The sequence below is a fragment of the Neovison vison genome, chromosome 8 (genome assembly GCF_020171115.1).
Source record: "Neovison vison isolate M4711 chromosome 8, ASM_NN_V1, whole genome shotgun sequence".
Taxonomy (NCBI): domain Eukaryota; kingdom Metazoa; phylum Chordata; class Mammalia; order Carnivora; family Mustelidae; genus Neogale; species Neogale vison.
Window position 1 is genome coordinate 106,142,200 of NC_058098.1, and position 18,524 is coordinate 106,160,723.

Genomic DNA, 18,524 nt, shown 5'->3' on the forward strand with positions numbered 1-18,524 from the left:
ACAGTTAGTATAACTTGGAAAGAAGAAATTCAGAGAGTGGGAAAATAAGCAATAATAAATTATGAAGGATGTCAAATATTATCCTACTGAAAATATTAAAAACTTTGTTAGGTCAAAATATATGTAATTGTTGCCACAAAATATGCCTCAGGTTTCTGATGTTCAGGCTGAGTAATTGTTCCTGACCCATGCACACAAGCCAGGAGGGTCAGGGTGAGGTTCAGGGCATCTCTCTTGCAGTTCACCGCTCAGCCATCCAGGTGATCACATCCCTCTGGAGCTGATTGTGCCCTGCTGAGGGTGTTGGTGCCCAGAGGACAGGACTCGGTCCAGAGTACTCAGCTGTACCTTACTGCCCTGACTTCCCCAGCACCTGCCTCTGACACTAGCTCAGAGCCTCTGCTGTGCTGGCTCCCTGCTCAGGCAACACATGTGCTCATTGGGGATCCCCAAACAGAGAGATTTGTGTTCGGGCCTGAACCACTATGGGAGGATCATGTGTAACTTGCTCACAGTAATAAACTCCCACATCAGAAGCGTCCAACCTGCTGATTCTCAGGGTGAAATCTGTCCCTGACTCGCTGCCATTGAACCTCTGGGACTCCAGTGAAATGTTTGGAAATCTCATAGACGAGGAGTTGTGGGGACTGGTCTGGCTTCTGCAGGTACCAGCTCAAATAGGTGTTTCCATTATTGTGTACGAGGCTCTGACTGGCCCTGCAGGAGATAGAGACTGGCTCTCTGGGGGTGATGGGCAGCAAGAGTGGAGTCCATGTCAGCACGACCTCCCCATTGGATCCTAAAATAATGAGAGGTAAGTACAGTTTGTGGAGAAACATTATGAGCCATTATTATGATTTTAACTTTCATGTATATTCGGCCAAATCGTATTTAGTGATTGGAATCCTACTCTAAATATATCTGAATTCCATGGATAATCCAAGAATTTCAGGACACAGAGTAGCCACAATTTTTTTTTTTCAGCATCTCACTAAAGCACTGTTCTTTGTTCCTAGCTTTCTTCATGGTTTCCATGTGTCTCAAAATTAAATACCTTTAGCTGGAGGGCAATCTCACCCCTGGACAGAGCACAGATAGGGATTAACAGCTCCCAGACAGCTCACCTTTCCCACCGCAGTCTCCCATCTCCTCCCCCTCTCTGCTCTTACCTGTGACCCAGAGCATCAGCAGCCCTAGGAGCTGAGAAGGGAACCTCATTTTGAGAAGCTGAACTGATGAGTCCTAGTAAGTAAACACAAGCTCAGAGCTAACCTTTATGTCAGCTTTCCAAGGCAAGGTCCTCCCCAGGAGATAATATGCAAATCCCGAGGTAGGTGTTACAGAGAGGAAAGAGCCAAAGGCAGGGTGCAGGTCCCTCTCCTGGGAAAGCAGTAAGTTAAAGTGGGTTCTGTGTTTGGAGGGATACTAACAGAGACAAGTTCCTTTCTGCCTTGGTGGGAAGCAGTATCTCCCTGCGACAATCGGGATCTTTGGCAGGACACAGTGCTCATAGCCTTGCCTTGAGAAAGCCCCAAGGACCCTGACGATAAAGACATGCATGTCCAGAATCTGTTTCCGACAGGTGAATGGCCATCCTGCCTGGATCTTGTCAACTAATGATCAGGAGGAAACAGGTCCCACTCCCACTCCAGCTGATTTTCCAGCGATCTCCAGATCTCAGGATGAACTGCAGATAGAACAGGAGTCTCTGGGCTCTGCTGTTTCCAGGTTAATGGTCTTGGACAATTTAGTAATGATTTAATAAAGAATCAATCTCACCCCGGGGCTTCATGAATTACACTCTATTAGAAAGATGAATGTGAGAAGAACTTGAGAGGATCAAAAGAATCGCTCACAGGAGGAGAACTCATAGTCCAGCAGAAAAGAGTAGGAGAGAAGACAGAATTTTATGTCAGGCAGTGAGTAGGAGTGTGATAACCATTTGTTATGACCTGTGTGTATCCTTTCATGTTTCTCTCTCTCCCCACAGAGAGATAGATAGATAGATATAGAGATAGGCAGATAGTCAGGGACACACACACTGTATGGCATATGTGAGACCTTTTACTAAAATAGGAACATAAACTGATGGTTCTTCATAGGTCAGCTTGACGTTATGTCATATTGAATCATTTGTGAGAATTGTATCAAATTAAATTTATCTCAGAACTCAGGTCACAATTCTGCAAACAAAATCCTAGAGAAACTAAAGAATACAGTTTTTATTTCTACTAGATCATCCATAATTTAAATCTGAAGTCATACTGAAGTGAAAAATAACTGAATACATATAGTTTCAGGCTTGATTAACAATAAAGCTCAGTCTGAATATCTTCTAGGAAACCCTTCAAGAGTTAGATTTTTTTGGTAAAATCTAAACGAGCTATTGTGTAAAAATGGTATCAAAAGGAAAGCCCGGGGCGCCTGGGTGGCTCAGTGGGTTAAGCTGCTGCCTTTGGCTCAGGTCATGATCTCAGGGTCCTGGGATCAAGTCCCACATCGGGCTCTCTGCTCAGCAGGGAGCCTGCTTCCCTCTCTCTCTAAGCCTGCCTCTCCGTATACTTGTGATTTCTCTCTGTCAAATAAATAAATAAATAAATAAAATCTAAAAAAAAAAAAAGAAAAGAAAAAAAGGAAAGCCTGATCTCAGGATGGAGACTTGGGCATTGAAGACAAATCATAGAAGAAGTAGAAGTAGAAAAGCCCATGTCCCATAGTTGACTAGCTAGCATTTTATTTGTCCTTTATTTGTGATTTCTGTGCTAGTCAGTGCAATCCTGAATCTTACTCTTGAAAATGCCAGTCTTCCTAATGAATCCTGCTAGTGAGTGAATTCAGGAAGATAAGCCAGTGAAGATGAAAATAAAATCATGACAAAAGCAAATGGAAAATACAAGACAGTATTGTAAATCTTAGGGTGAGTTTGAAAAACGATTATTACAGATGTTAAAGTAAGAATTACATTATCTAGTGCTGTGTGTCAAGTACAGTAAAAGAAATCATCAGAATCACATTACCCACTATGGTATGTGAAACCTCAATGTGTGGATATATGGGCAGAAATTATTCATCTGTCATGTTTATTTTTAGTGTATCAGGTGAAAGTTTTTTTTCCCCCCACAAAGTATTCTTAAGAATGCCTCAATTTCAAACATATAAATATTTCCTATAAAACATGACGTGAAAATGTTACAAGTCTCCTTTTATGTTTGGTTACATATCTCATAATGCCTTGCCTAAAATATCTAGAAAATGCAAATTCTTATAAAGATTTCTTTTTCATCTAAAGTCTTTGACATTTTCCTATACTCCCTGTAGACTGAAGGAAGAACATTCCTAATTCTGACCAGTAGTGTTTGTGCTCCTCATGTTTACAAACTAGGTTGTATCCTGGACAGTAAAATGGACCTGCAGTGAGCAGGTTGTGGCATACCACACAGAAATTAAAGCATTTATAAGGAGTGCACGATGAACCTCCATGAGGTCCAGGTGGGGAAAATGACTCTAGAGTCTCTAATCTTGACCACCATCACTTGAATGAGGAAGGACTTACACAGGTGGGTTTTATTGCACTTTGGTCTCTATGCCCAGGGATGTCTCTTTGGAATCTATAAAACTGGACGCCAGGGTGTGGTTGGTGTCCCTTGGGTGGTTCCCTTGCTGCTTCTTATGTGAGTCCATTATTCTTGAGTCAGGGTTTGTGGGTGGGGCGTGTTTCTATTATATGTTCTGTAGAACTGTTGGGTCCATTATCAAAGGATCAAGACTGAGACAAAGTGAAAGTTATGCAAAGCCTTATTCAACAAAATCTAGAACTTAATATTCACAAAGGTATGTTACTGAAACATAATTTTTTTCTAGAATAACCCCCATTTTCAGAGAGAGCCAAATCAGGACTAATTTATTTGAAAAACAATTCCAGTTTTAACAAAATTGGCCTAATTATTTACATAAGCTCAGCAAGAACAGTGAGCGATCACATAGATTTTTTAGAATATGCTTTGCTGGAACTTTTTATAAGGAATCTCTAGGTTGAAATTGTAATAGCCTCTCCAGGCCAGAAGACAAGCCAATTACTTGCCATCAGATATGCCTGCAATACCAGTCAATTTAGGTGAATCCTCTTTCTGATGTCCCCAAAGTATCTTGAGTTTTTTGCACCTGCCAGGAAGTGACATTCTTTACTCACCTGGTGAGGCTGCTGGGAACTCTGTAAGCAAGGTATCAGGCCAACAGTTTCAAGGGGTTTATGGCTCCAGGTTTTGTAAAGTCAACCTTAGTTCCTTTAAGCTATCTGGTCATATCTGAGTCTTTCTCAAATATGATGTTCCAGTCAAAGCCTTGGTAAAATAACCAGCATTTCCAATGGTGTCCTGCTACAAGGAGAACAGATTCTTATTGAACTTATGCAAATGACTGATTGTCATGGAAGAAAGAATACTTGCTTAGACCTTTTGAGCTTTAGAGGGTTCAGATAGAGAAAAAAGTTGAATGCTTTGATTTGTTTACAAATGAATATTTTTACATCTCTGTTCCACCATTTTTCATTGTCCTCTTTTAAACCTATAAACCAAGGCAAATAAAGGACACTTTCCCCAAGCCTTCTATGACTTACTAAAGACTCTCAAGTTTAGTTTTTATTGTTTTCTTTCAAGTTCTGGTGCAACAAGACATTTTTATTTTAAGACAAAACTACTTATTCTCTTAGGCCCCATTTTTTTTGTGTGTGTGTACAGGTTTTCTAAACTTACTCAGTTATCAGTCAACTGCCCATTTTTTTTAGACAACATTAAAACTTTTAATAAAAACTTAAAGGCATTTTTCTTTTGGTAGTCTAGAATACATGAAGTCATTTCATGTATTTATCATTCTGATGTGCTACATTTTAAAATTCATTTTAATCTTAGTCCTAAAATTTCTTTTTTGAAGATTTCCCTTCACAGAACTTTTACAACGTTTTTTTCATCTAAGTTTTGTCCCAAGCCTTTTGTTGTTGTTGTTCAAAACAATTATCTCAATTAGGAAAAAATACCTTTTATCTTTAACAAAATGTATTTCCATTTCTTTTTTTTTTGGTCTCCTACTTTTTACATATAAGGTTGTTTTTCTTACTTCCATCAGTCTTAGTGACAGCAGAATTTTTTATTCTTAGAAAAATTTTAGTCTCTAGTGATTGCTAAGTATTAACCAATTGTGAACACTTACAATAGAATTCTGTAGATGGCAAATTCATGAATCAGTTAATCAGAAAACATGTTTACCAATAGAATTAAATATTTTTTTTTTTCAGTGAGAAGTCAAAAGCACAAACCTGGTTTCAGTAATTAATGCTTTAGTATTTTATCCTATTTGGTTAAGACCTAGATGTCCAACAAATTTAATTCCATTTGTCATCCAAGCAAGCCTTTAAAGTTTCAGGTTACCAAAGACTTTGATAGCTACCCAAAACAATTACCCATTAAAACTTTGAGACAATTAATCATCAGTTATTTATTTGCTAACAGTTCAGTTATTTCTTTGTTAACAGATTTTAACAAATAGCATGAGCTTATTTGACCTTCAGTTAGCTTTGATTGAAGTTTCACATTTACTGCTGTAACTTTAAAGACATGTCTACCTTAATTAAACCAACAAACTTAACTTAGTTTAAATACTGATTTATGTTTCATCTGGACCCACCCCACTTTGAATGTTTACCTGAGATATGGGTGGGAAGATCTGGAGTGGGGGGTGTTAGGTCCAGAGGGTGCTCTTTCTGTTCCTTGATAGTGAAGAGAGAAGGAGCCATGGTGCAAGAAGCACCAAGGATGGTGTAGCGGTCAGTTATGCAGACTGCACCCAAGCTAGTGTAGAAATAGAAGGGGGAGACAGAAGAACAAAGTGCTGACAGAAGGCCCTGCCAGCAAGGGGGAGGGGCTGGGTAGTCTAGGTAGGGTCAGAGAAGGCAAGGAACTTCCCTGAAAGAAAGGGAGTTTTGGAAGCTGCTTGGGAATATTCCTTAAAGTTTCTGTCTCGAGTTAGACTAACCACAGTTGGCTCCAGTTATAGCCATTAACACAAGAAATTTTTAAGGAAGAAGTCCCACATCTATTAGGAGGAACGGAGAGATGAAAGTCAGAATCCCCTTACTCTCTGTTTGCTCCATGTCTTCAAACACAACAAACAACACAACAGACAAAAAAAGACAAGACACGGACAACCACAGACCCAGCAGCCCTTACCCAGAACCTGCTGTTGGTGGAGATTTTCTCGGTCCCCTACAAACATTCGCCAGTGGGGATTGTCTCGGTCCCCTAGAAATGCTCGATGGTGGAGATTTTCTTGGTTCCCTAGAAACGGGCAACAACAGACAACAAAAAGACAAGACAAATACACAGACCCAGTGGCCCTTATGCAGAACCTGCCACTGGTGGGGATTTTCTCAGTCCCCTGACCGCCTAGGGGGACTCAAACCCTTGGTGATCTACCAGAAGAGGGATGGCGCATCCCCGCATCGAATCCAGCCCTGGGGAGCATGGCTGCGTCCAGCTTCTCCCCGGTGGACCATACCCTGGAACTCTACAACCAGACAGACAGACCGAATATCACAATAAAATCTGGAGATCTTACCTCCGGAGGCTTTTCCCAGAAATTCTGATGCTGGCTCAATTCTCGTCATTTGAATCCAGACGAGCCCCCAAATGTTGGGTTCGTTATCAAAGGAATGAGACTGAGACAAAGTGAAAGTTATGCAAAGCCTTATTCTATGCCAAACATTAGAAGTTAGACTGAGACTGGCCAGGGGAACGAGACAGAGACAAAGTGAAAGTTATGTAATGGTTTATTCTATGCCAAACATTAGAAGTCAGACTGACTGGCCAGGGCCGCCTCTGAAGAGAGTGACGACCCCTTGGTCTTACAGGCTAGTTTTTATAGGGCACCACCACAGACCTCTACATATGTGGCTTTGGCTGATTTGATGTCTCATACCTGTGTGTTTTAGAAATGGTTACCCAGAACCGATACAACAAAATGGCCTTGTTTTAGGTATGTGTTTAAGCAATGGTTATCCGGAACTGGTATCAGTAACTGCTGAGTCATTTATTAAACAATAAAATGGCTACCAAGGGAACATGGAGTCACTATGGCTAAGTAGGCACAGGCAGGCCTTAGGAGTTTAACAGGTTTTAGTGTGGAATCGGCCCCAACAGAACTTGATCTGTAAATTTTCTCAAGCCAAACCACTCAAACTCATAGTGCTTTGGCCACGTTAATGGACAACAGACATGTATCCTGACTGAGCCCAAATGAAGGTCTTTCTGAGAAAAGATGAGCTTATCCTTGCCTGCGAACTGAGATGAAGCCATCCAACAGAGGGAGCTTCCCAACATGAGGTCTGTTGAGCAGCTTTTTGGGACCTGTGACTGTAATAGATTCCCTTTTCCAAAGAACTGCAAATTATTGCCCTCTAGAGGATAAACTCACAGAGAATAATTTTGGTGCCAGGCAGCTCATGTATACATATGAATGTGTTGATCTTCTGACTTTAAAAGTCATTTCTCAACCATGGGAAGCAGGTCATTTCTGAGCTTCAATGATATCGATCCTTCAAAGTCCTGATCTCTGTGTGTGTAATTTGAAATCCTTCTGAATATCATTTCTTTTCTTTGTTTTTCCTTGGAATAAATGTATATGTAAATACTTTTTGTAGAGCTGTCTGACATTCTCCTGAGTCCTGGGGAGAAATGGGAGCAATGTCTTAAGTTGACTGTATCAGTTATTCTCGTATCAGTTGCAATCCTTGGGCAGGACTCCCAATCACCCCAGTCTAATGGAAAGTGAGACAGATTATGAGGTGGCCTGTTGTCAGATGGCCTGACAACAGGCCACCTCATAATCCCTTCATTGTAATGAACTCTTTCCTTTGTGTAGCAATTTGCATCCCCAACCCCAAAGTGTCTTCTGTGAGGGATGGAATTTCTGTCCTGAGGAGTTCTCATGAAGTCCTACAGATTTCTCATCAGTTAAAATATCTTTCCACTGCTTAAATGTGAGATAGCTTGATTATTTATTTATGTGTTTGCTTTTTCTCTGTGGAAGTTTGATGCACATGAGAGATAAAGAGGAAAGAAGACTAAAAGGGGCAGGAAAATGTATGATCCTTATTGAAACTGTCTGTTCTGTACATAGAGAGTTATGAGTTGAGTGCACATTTGCACAATGTTAACGTATTGTATCAATGTTCTCTTTATTCATGGGTCAGTTCGTGTTTGTGGGTTTTTTATTTGTTTGTTTGTTTGTAGATTCTACATAAAAATGAAGACATATGGTATTTGTCTTTCTCTGTCTGACTTGTTTTGCTTAGCATTATACTTTTTAGGTCCATCCATGTTGTTGCAAATAACAAGATGTCATTTCCTTGGCTGAGTAGTGTATATATATATATATATATATATATATATATACACATGTATATGCCACCTATTCTTTACAGAATTTGGAGCTTATATTTGCTATGAATTTACAACAACAGTCTATTTGGGTGCTTGACTACCAAACAATTTTTTTTGAAGGTTATATTTTAATACTATTTTTTATCTTTATTTTTTTATTTTTTATTTTTTTATAAACATATAATGTATTTGTATCCCCAGGGGTACAAGTCTGTGAATCACCAGGTTTACACACTTCACAGCACTCACCATAGCACATACCCTCCCCAATGTCCATAATCCCACCCCCTCTCCCAAACCCCTTCCCCCGAGCAACCCTAAATTTGTTTTGTGAGATTAAGAGTCACTTATGGTTTGTCTCCCTCCCAATCCCATCTTGTTTCATTCATTCTTCTCCTACTCCTTTAACCCCCCCTGATGCATCTCCACTGCCTCATATCAGGGAGATCATATGATAGTTGTCTTTCTCCGACTGACTTATTTCACTAAGCATGATACGCTCTAGTTCCATCCACATCGTTGCAAATGGCACGATTTCATTTCTTTTGATGGCTGCATAGTATTCCATTGTGTATATATACCACATCTTCTTTATCCATTCATCTGTTGATGGACATCTAGGTTCTTTCCATAGTTTGGCTATTGTGGACATTGCTGCTATAAACATTCGGGTGCATGTGCCCCTTCGGATCACTGCGTTTGTATCTTTAGGGTAAATACCCAGTAGTGCATTTTCTGGGTCATAGGGTAGTTCTATTTTCAACATTTTGAGGAAGCTCCAAACTGTTTTCCAGAGTGGTTGCACCAGCTTGCATTCCCACCAACAGTGTAGGAGGGTTCCCCTTTCTCTGCTTCCTTGCCAGCATCTGTCATTTACTGACTTGTTAATTTTAGCCATTCTGACTGGTGTGAGGTGATATCTCATTGTGGTTTTGATTTGTATTTCCCTGATGCCGAGTGATGTGGAGCACTTTTTCATGTGTCTGTTGGCCATCTGGATGTCTTCTTTGCAGAAATGTCTGTTCATGTTTTCTGCCCATTTCTTGATTGGATTATTTGTTCTTTGGGTGTTGAGTTTGCTAAGTTCTTTATAGATTTTGGACACTAGCCCTTTATCTGATATGTCGTTTGCAAATATCTTCTCCCATTCTGTTGGTTGTCTTTTGGTTTTTTTAACTGTTTCCTTTGCTGTGCAAAAGCTTTTGATCTTGATAAAATCCCAATAGTTCATTTTTGCCCTTGCTTCCCTTGCTTTTGGCAATGTTCCTAGGAAGATGTTGTTGCAGCTGAGGTCAAAGAGGTTGCTGCCTGTGTCTCCTCAAGGATTTTGATGGAGTCCTTTCTCACATTGAGGTCCTTCATCCATTTTGAGTCTATTTTTGTGTGTGGTGTAAAGAAATGGTCCAATTTCATTTTTCTGCATGTCGCTGTCCAATTTTCCCAACACCATTTATTGAAGAGGCTGTCTTTTTTCCATTGGACATTCTTTCCTGATTTGTCAAAGATTAGTTGACCATAGAGTTGAGGGTCTATTTCTGGGCTCTCTATTCTGTTCCATTGATCTATGTGCCTGTTTTTGTGCCAGTACCATGCTGTCTTGATTATGACAGCTTTGTAGTAGAGCTTGAAGTCTAGAATTGTGATGCCACCAACTTTGGCTTTCTTTTTCAATATGCCTTTGGATATACAAGGTCTTTTCTCATTCCATATAAATTTTAGGATTATTTGTTCCATTTCTTTGAAAAAAAATGGATGGTATTTTGATAGGAATTGCATTAAATATGTAGATTGCTTTAGGTAGCATAGACATTTTCACAATATTTGTTCTTCCAATCCAGGAGCATGGAACATTTTTCCATTTCTTTGTGTCTTCCTCAATTTCTTTCATGAGTACTGTATAGGTTTCTGAGCATAGATTCTTAGCCTCTTTGGTTAGGTTTATTCCTAGTTTTCTTATAGTTTTGGGAGCAATTGTAAATGGGATTGACTCCTTAATTTATCTTTCTTCTGTCTTGTTGTTGGTGTAGAGAAATGCAACTGATTTCTGTGCATTGATTTTATATCCTGACACTTTACTGAATTCCTGTATAAGTTCTAGCAGTTTTCGAGTGGAGTCTTTTTGCTTTTGCACATGTAGTATCATATCATCTGCGAAGAGTGATAGCTTGACTTCTTTGCTGATTTGGATGCTTTTAATTTCTCTTTGTTGTCTGATTGCTGAGGCTAGGACTTCTAGTACTATGTTGAATAGCAGTGGTGATAATGGACATCCCTGCTGTGTTCCTGACCTTAGCAGAAAAGCTTTCTGTTTTTCTTCATTGAGAATGATATTTGTGGTGGGTTTCTCATAGATGGCTTTGATAATATTGAGGTATGTGCCCTCTATCCCTACACTTTGCAGAGTTTTGTTCAGGAAGGGATGCTGTACTTTGTCCACTGCTTTTTCAGCGTCTATTGAGATTATCATATGGTTCTTGTTCTTTCTTTTATTAATGGATTGTATCACATTGATTGATTTGCGGGTGTTGAACCAACCTTGCAGCCCTGGAATAAATCCCACTTTGTCGTGGTGAATAATCTCTTTAATGTACTGTTGAATCCTATTGGCTAGTATTTTGGTGAGAATTTTCGCATCTGTGTTCATCAAGGATATTGGTCTGTAGTTCTCTTTTTTGTTGGAATCCTTGTCTGGTTTTGGGATCAAGGTGATGCTGGCCCCTTAAAATGAGTTTGGAAGTTTCCCCTCCATTTCTATTTTTTGGAACAGTTTCAGGGGAATAGGAATTAGTTCTTCTTTAAACGTTTGGCAGAATTCGCCTGGGAGGCCGTCTGGCCCTGGGCTTTTGTTTGTTTGGAGATTTTTGGTGACTGTTTCAATTTCCTTACTGGTTGTAGGTCTGTTCAGGTTTTCTATTTATTCCTGGTTCAGTTGTGTTAGTTTATATGTCTCTAGAAATGCATCCATTTCTTCCATTTTGTCAAATTTGTTTGCATATAGTTGCTCATAGTATGTTTTTATAATTGTTTGTATTTCTTTGGTGTTAGTTGTGATCTCTCCTCTTTCATTCATGATTTTATTTATTTGGGTCCTTTCTCTTTTCTTTTTGATAAGTGTGGCCAGGGGTTTGTCAATCTTATTAATTCTTTCAAAGAGCCAGGTCCTAGTTTCATTGATTTGTTCTATTGGTTTTTTTTTTTTTTTGTTTCTATTTCACTGATTTCTGCTCTGATCTTTATTATTTCTCTTCTCCTGCTGGGTTTAGGGTTTCTTTCTTGTTCTTCCTCCAGCTCCTTTATGTGTAGGTTTAGGTTGTGTACTTGAGTCCTTTCTTGTTGAAAGGCTTGTATCACTATATATTTTCCTCTCAGGACTGCCTTTGCTGTGTCTCACAAATTTTGAACCGTTGTGTTTTCATTATCATTTGTTCCATGAATTTTTTCAATTCTTCTTTAATTTCCTGGTTGACCCATTCGTTCTTTAGAAAAATGCTGTTTAGTCTCCCTGTATTTGGGTTCTTTCCAAATTTCCTCTTTTTTTTTTCTTTTCCAATTTATTTATTTTCAGAAAAACAGTATTATTTTTTCACCACACCCAGTGCTCCATGCAAGCTGTGCCCTCTATAATACCCACCACCTGGTACCCCAACCTCCCACCCCCCCGCCACTTCAAACCCCTCAGATTGTGAAAAACAAATTTCCTCTTTTGATTGAGTTCTAGCTTCAGAGCATTGTGGTCTGAGACTATGCAGGGAATGATCCCAATCTTGATACCAGTTGAGACCTGATTTAGGACCCAGGATGTGATCTATTCTGGAAAATGTTCCATGTGCACCAGAGAAGAATGTATATCCTGTTGCTTTGGGATGAAATGTTCTGAATATATCTGTGATGTCTATCTATCCAGTGTGTCATTTAAGGCCTTTATTTTCTTGTTGATCTTTTGTTTGGATGATCTGTCCATTTCAGTGAGGGGAGTGTTAAAGTCCCCTACTATTATTGTATTATTGTTGATTTGTTTCTTTGATTTTGTTATTAATTGGTTTATATAGTTGGCTGCTCCCATGTTAGGGGCATAGATATTTAAAATGGTTAGATCTTCTTGTTGGATAGATCCTTTGAGTATGATATAATGTCCTTCCTCATCTCTTACTATAGTCTTTGGCTTAAAGTCTAATTGATCTGATATAAGGATTGCCACTCCTGCTTTCTTCTGATGTCCATTAGCATGGTGGGTTGTTTTTCACTTTAAATCTGGAGGTGTCTTTGGGTCTGAAATGAGTTTCTTGTAGGCAACATATAGATGGGTTTTGTTTTTTAATCCATTCTGATACCCTGTGTCTTTTGATTGGGGGCATTTAGCCCATTATCATTCAGGGCAATTATTGAGAGATATGAATTTAGTGCCATTGTATTGCCTGTAAGGTGACTGTTACTGTATATTGTCTCTGTTCCTTTCTGACCTACTACTTTTAGGCTCTCTCTTTGCTTAGAGGACCCCTTTCAATATTTCCTGTAAAGTTGGTTTGGTGTTTTCAAATTCTTTCAGTTTTTGTTTGTCTTGGAAGCTTTTTATCTCTCCTTCTACTTTCAATGATAGCCTAGCTGGATATAGTATTCTTGGCTGCATGTTTTTCTCGTTTAGTGCTCTGAATATATAATGCCAGTTCTTTCTGGCCTGCCAGGTCTCTGTGGATAAGTCTGCTGCCAACCCAATATTTTTACCATTGTATGTTATAGTCTCCTTGTCCTGGGCCACTTTCAGGATTTTCTCTTTGTCACTAAGATTTGTAAATTTTAGTATTAGGTGATAGGGTGTGTGACCTATTCTTGTTGATTTTGAGGTGGGTTCTCTGTGTCTCCTGGATTTTGATGCTTGTTCCCTTTGCCATATTAGGGATATTCTCTCTAATAATTCTCTCCAATATACCTTCTGCTCCCCTCTCTCTTTCTTCTTCTTCTGGAATCCCAATTATTCTAATGTTGTTTCATCTTATGGTGTCACTTATCTCTTGAATTCATCCCTCATGGTCCAGTAGCTGTTTATCCCTGTTTTCCTCAGCTTCTTTATTCTCTGTCATTTGGTCTTCTATATCACTAATTCTTTCCTCTGCCTCATTTATCCTAGCAGTGAGAGCCTTCATTTTTGATTGCACCTCATTAATAGCTTTTTTGATTTCAACTTGGTTATATTTCAGTTCTTTTATTTCTCCAGAAAGGGCTTTTATATCTCTGGAGAGAGTTTCTCTAATATCTTCCATGCCTTTTTTGAGCCCAGCTAGATCCTTGATCGTCATTCTGAACTCTATATCTGACATATTACCAATGTCTGTATTGATTAAGTCCCTAGCCTTCGGTACTGCGCCTTGTTCTTTCTTTTTTTTTTTTTTTTTTGTGGTGAATTTTTCTGCTTTGTCATTTTGTCCAGATAAAAGTATATGAAGGAGCAAGTAAAATACTAAAAGGGTGGCAAAGACCCCAGGAAAATATGCTTTGACCAAATCAGAAGAGACCCCAAATCATGGGTGGGGGAGAAAGGGGATGAAAAGAGGTTCAGAAAAAAAAATTAAAAAAAGAAAACGAATAAAGAAAAAATATAAAAAAGAATATATATATATTTATATTAGATAAACTAGTTAAAAATGTTAAAAAATAAAAGGGTAAAAGTTAAAAAAATTAGCAGAAGAAGAAGAAAAAAATTGAAAAAAAAAAAACCAAATTAAGTTAACTGTAAGACTAATGAATCATGGGGAGAAAGCCATGAGTTCATTGCTTTGCTTTCTCCTCCTCTGGAATTCCGCTGCTCTCCTTGGTATTGAACCTGCACTCGTTGGTAGGTGAACTTGGTCCTGGCTGGATTTCTTGTTGATCTTCTGGGGGAGGGGCCTGTTGTAGTGATTCTCAAGTGTCTTTGCCCCAGGCGGAATTGTACCACCCTTACCAGGGACCGGGCTGAGATATCCACTGGGGTTCGCTTTCGGGAGTTTTTGTTCCCTGAACACTTTCCGTAGAGTTCCAGAGGATGGGAATGAAAATGTCGGCCTCCTAGTCTCCCGCCTAGAGGAGCTGAGAGCTCGGGGCCCCACTCAGTGCGCCCTCAGAGAATAGCGCCCTATAAGTCCTGTCTCCCTGGACTCTGGTCACACTCTGAGCTCACCCAGGCTGCGATCAGCTCAAGGTAACCCAAGCTGAGAGCTCACTCCTTGGCTCTGTCTCTGTAGCTGGCTTCCCCGTTCTAATACCTACAAGTTCTTGGACACTCAGACACCCCAGATCCTTCTGTGACCCTGCGGGACCTGGGGCCACGCTGAACCCACGTGGGCTTCACCCCGGTTTAGCCTCTGGAGCGATTCCTCAGCAGAACAGACTTTTAAAAGTCCTGATTTTGTGCTCCGTTGCTCCGCTGCTTCCTGGGAGCCGGCCCCTCCCGCTGCGGTCTATCTTCCCGTCACTTTGGATTCACTTCTCCACCAGTCCTACCTTTCAGAAAGTGGTCATTTTCTGTTTCTAGAGTTGCTGTTCTTCTTCTCTTTGATCTCCCATTGGATTTGTAGGTGTTTGCAATGTTTAGATAAGATATCTAGCTGATCTCCTGCTACCTGATGTAGCCTCAGCCTGCTACTTCTCCGCCATCTTGACTCCTCCCTCCTTAATGCATTTTCTTATTTCTGCATTCTTGCTGCCCCAGCCAGGAAGGGACTTCCTCTCCCAAAACTAGCTAATTCCCAGAGGCAGTAAAAGACTTGCCCAAGGGCATACATTTGATATGCAAACTCGACAATCCTGAGCCCCAATCCTTACTCTCTTCCTTTCAATGAGACCAGCAATTTGTGACATTTCCCTCTACCCAAATCCCCCCTGGGTACCAGAGGACAAGGGTCACACCTATAGTCTGCAGCCTGCTGAAATTTTCAAACTCTCCAATCTTATGTCTAAGTAGCTTGTTGACTTTGTTTCTCCATTACTTCTCATGAAATATGCAGTAAAAAAATACAGGCCAGCAGTACTTCACTCTGTATGCTCTTTTCACCTCGGTACTATCTGTGTCGCTGGGTGGCATGCTGTGTGTTCTGTTTCCAGGGGACTATGCGTATAATAAAAACTTTTACTGCATTGTAATAGCTTTCCTGTCTTTGTTTCTTACCACATCTGATTAAAGACACAGGGCCTGCCAACCAGCTAATAACAGAGAAAGGATTCCAGGTCCTGTCCAGGTTCGCATGATATGTTGATGTAAGTTAACCTGGACAGCTCCCATACCATCCTGCAATGAAATAAGATGTTTGGTTAGCAGATGCTCAAAGAGTCCAAATGGTCTTTGACTTAATGTGGCTGGAGAAGTGGCCTGAAATAAGGACAAGGATGCCCTATGGGGTGCCTGGCTAGGAAGGCTCTGGAAGGAGGAGAGTGGAAGGATAATGGAGGAAAGATCAGAGGCAAGAAATTACCCAGCCTAAACCAAAAAGAGAAACTAAGATAAAAACAAAACAAAACAAAAGCCTCAATTCAAAACCACCAACAACAAAACCCCACAGTATCTGGGATACATGGGACCAAAAAAAAGATCCAACATTTGTGCCACTGGAATCCTAGAAAAGGGGAAGAAAGAATGGAGACAAAAAATATTTTGAACAAGTGATTGCTGAAAAATTTTCACATTTATCAGACCCCCAATGGCATAATTCTGAAGAAATATATGTCCAGACACATCTTACTAAAATTTCTGAGCACTAAAGGAAAAGGGAAACATATCACAGGCTGAACGAGAAAAACCACACTTACCCAGAGAGGAAAACACCTTGAATGACAGAGGATTTCTATTCAGAAACCATGGGGGCCAGATGGAAATGACATCAACATTTTTTTCTAGATATAATTGACATATAATATTGTGCAAGTCTAAGTTTTACACAATGTGATAATTTGATCTATGTTTATATTGTGAAATGGTTACCAACATAAGGATCGTTAATGCAACCTTCATTTCACATAATTATCCTTCTTGCTTTACTTATTTACTTTTTTGTGGTGTGATCATTGAAGTTCTGGTCTCTTAGTCACCTTCAAGTACAATATAATGCTGTTAACTACAGTCTCCATGCTGTATAAGAGACCATCAGACCATTATTATATTTTTTTCTTAAGATTTTATTTGTTTGACAGAGAGAGATCATAAGTAGGCAGAGAGGCAAGCAGAGAGAGAGAGAGAGAGAGAGAGAGAGAGGAGGAGGAAGCAGGCTCCCTGTCTAGCAGAGAGCCCGATGTGGGACTTGATCCCAGGACCCTGAGATCATGACCTGAGCTGAAGGCAGAGGCTTTAACCCACTGAGCCTCCCAGGCAGCCCCAGAAATTATTTTATATATAGAAGTTTGTACCCTGTGATCAACATCTTCTCTATGTATCTCACCACCCAACCCCTGGCAACCACCCATCTATTCTCTGTTTCTATGTATTTGGGTTTTTTAGATTCTACATGGAAGTGATAATATACATAATATCTTTCTCTGTCTTCCTTATTTCACTGAGCATATTACTTTCAAGTTTCATCCATGTTGTCCCAAATGGCAAGATTCCCTTCCCTTTCATGGCTGAGTAGTATTTCATTGTGTGTGTACACATGTATAACACATCTTCTTTATCTATTTATCCATCAGTGAACATTAGGTTGTTTCCATATCGTGGCTGTTTTAATAATGCTGCAATGGACCCAGTGGTGCATATATATTTTTAAATACCAAGAAGTGGAATAGCTGGGTCATAGGGTGGTTCTATTTTTAAGTTTCTGAGGAAACTCCATACTGTTTTCCATAGTGGCTGCACCAATTTTCATCCCCAGCAACAATACCCGAGGGTATTTCTTTTTATCCTCTCCATATCCTCTTTCTCTTATCCTCTATAATACTTGGTATTTCTTGTTGTGGTGGTGGTTGTTGTTTTTGTCAATACATATTGAATTTTATCAAATAGTCTTTCCGCATCTGTTGAGAAAAATCTTATGATTTTTACCCTTAATTTTGTTAATGTGACATATCATGCTGATTGATTTATGGATATTGAAACATTCTTGCATCTCTGGAATAAATCCTTCTTGATCATGATATATGATCCTTTTAACGTATTGTTGAATTTGGTTTGGTAAAATTTTATGGGGGATTTTTGCCTCTATGTTCATCAGGAATATGGCTCTTCTGTTCTGGACGCCAAGAGCTACAGCCTTGTCTCCCAACCCCTCTTTCTCCAGGCAGGGCTGGCCCCCCAGAATGGGATCTGGGAGGGGAGGCAGATGCACATAGCTTGGGCTCCTTGAATATACAGAAAATGACAATTTGGACAAGCAGCTTGCTCCAAACTGCACGTAGGTGAACAAATGTTTAATTTCAAACCCTATTATTTGCCCTATAAATATGGCCCTTGTGGGGATGATCCACTGGAAGTGTCCCCTGAGGGGAGAATGCTCCACCCAGGCCTCTCAGTTGGGACTCCAGCCTGGCTGTCTCTACGGGGCTTTCCCAGCTGGTGAGGTGGGGTGTTGTAAGTACCTGATATGAGGTCAAGTGTCCTTATTCTCATTTCCTGCCTACCATTCCCTTCCTGTATGTGTAGATTCCTTTTGTCTTCTGTTTCTATTGGTTTTTCTATAATAATAATAAAGTTTTCTTTCCTTTTTGAGCCAAAATAGGGCTGTGGTGAATCTTTTGTTCAGCATGAGCAGGGACTCTGTGTTGTGATAAGAGCTACTGATGTAGATGTTCATCACACTAAAAAATACCTTGGCAGCAACATCTCAATGGGCATTGACTGCTTCACTGGGCGCCCTAGCCTACTTAAGTTGACACATAAAATTAACCATCATCAGAGGCAAATTGAGGGGAGATGGGGAAATCTACACATTGTGAGGGTGAGGTGTGGATCACCAGGTAGGGTCTGCTTGATACAGACTCTATCTGTGTTTAGGAAATGGCTCATGTCACGAAGAGGTGCAGTGGCCACGGGGACCCATGGAACAGCCAGGGTGCCACCTGACAGAGGAAGACTCAGGCATCTGCCCGACTCAGAGGAAAGATGGCAGAAGTGTTGTGGTTGGACTTGCAGTG

The 18,524-nt window shown here is 40.1% G+C and overlaps 1 gene segment (V, D, J or C); it reads right to left on the bottom strand.

Annotated features, from left to right (window-relative positions):
• The window catches only part of LOC122915504, a 189,298-nt gene that overhangs the window by 156,893 nt on the left and 13,881 nt on the right, over window positions 1-18,524 (bottom strand).